This window comes from Chrysochloris asiatica, unplaced genomic scaffold (assembly GCF_000296735.1).
Source record: "Chrysochloris asiatica unplaced genomic scaffold, ChrAsi1.0 scaffold00170, whole genome shotgun sequence".
NCBI lineage: Eukaryota > Metazoa > Chordata > Mammalia > Afrosoricida > Chrysochloridae > Chrysochloris > Chrysochloris asiatica.
In genome coordinates this window covers 2,385,956-2,387,200 of record NW_006408688.1, presented here as the reverse complement: position 1 = coordinate 2,387,200, position 1,245 = coordinate 2,385,956, and positions in this window count along the sequence as shown.

Below are 1,245 nucleotides of genomic sequence, written 5' to 3'. Positions count from 1 at the left end.
CTCAATGGCACCTAACAACAACAGCAAGGAACATTCTGGTTGTATTTCCAAAACAGATTTGTTTGTTTTTCTGGCAATCCATGGTATCTTTAATAGTCTTATCCAACACCATAACTCAAATGCATTAATTCATCTATGATCTTTCTTATTCATTGTCCAATTTTGCATATAAAGCTATTGAAAATAACCTAGATGTGGGACAGTCACAATTCAATCCTGAAACTTATGTATTTGCTCTTAAACACTTTAAAGAGGTCTTGTGCAGCAGATTTGATTAATGTAATATGTCATTTGATTTCTTTACTGCTTTTTCCATGAGCGGTGATAGTGGAAGCAAGAAAAATGTAGTTTTTGGCAAATGTAATCTTTTCTCCATTTACCATTATGTAATTGACTGCTCCAGTGAGGAGGAGATTTGTTTTATTTACATTGAGGTGCAACTCATACTGAAGACTGTGGACTTTGATTGTCACCATTATTTTAAGTCCATTTTGATTTCAAGCAAAGTTGAATCATTTGCATATCATAGGTTGATAATGAGTCTCCACCACTTCTAGTGCCATGTTACTCTTCATATAATCCAGTTTCTCAAATGATTGTTCAGCATACAGATTGAATAACTATGGTGAAAGATGACAATACTGGTGCACACAGTCTGCCATCAGGCAGGTTTTGGTTGATGATACTGTGCTTCTTCACACAGATGTAGTCAATATAATTCTTTGTGCTCCATTTGGTGAAGTTCATTTGTATATTCATATTTTTAGGTATTTAAAAAGTTATTTGCAGTGAAGAAGCCATTGGTCTTACAAAATTCGTTCCTGCAATCTCTAGCATAATTTCTATCACAAAGGCCATATTTTATAATGACCACTCCTTTGTTTCCAACCTTTGCACTCCAATCACTAGTAACTATCAATATATAGTGATTGCATGCTTGAACAATTTCAAACTGAAGAAGTTGGTAGATTTCTTCAATTTCATCATCACTGACTTTAATGATTGGTTCATAAATTTTAATAACAGTATATTAACTGTTCTTCCTTTTAAGTATATATTTATTATGCTTTTACAGACAACACTATGGTTCAAGATAGATCTTGAAATGTTCTTTTTGATAATGAATGCTATGCCATTGCTCTTCAGTTTTTTATTCCTGGCATAGTAAACCATGTGATTGCCAGATTCAAAATATGCAATAGCAGTCCATTTCAGCTCACTAATGCCTAGGATATCGATGTTTAT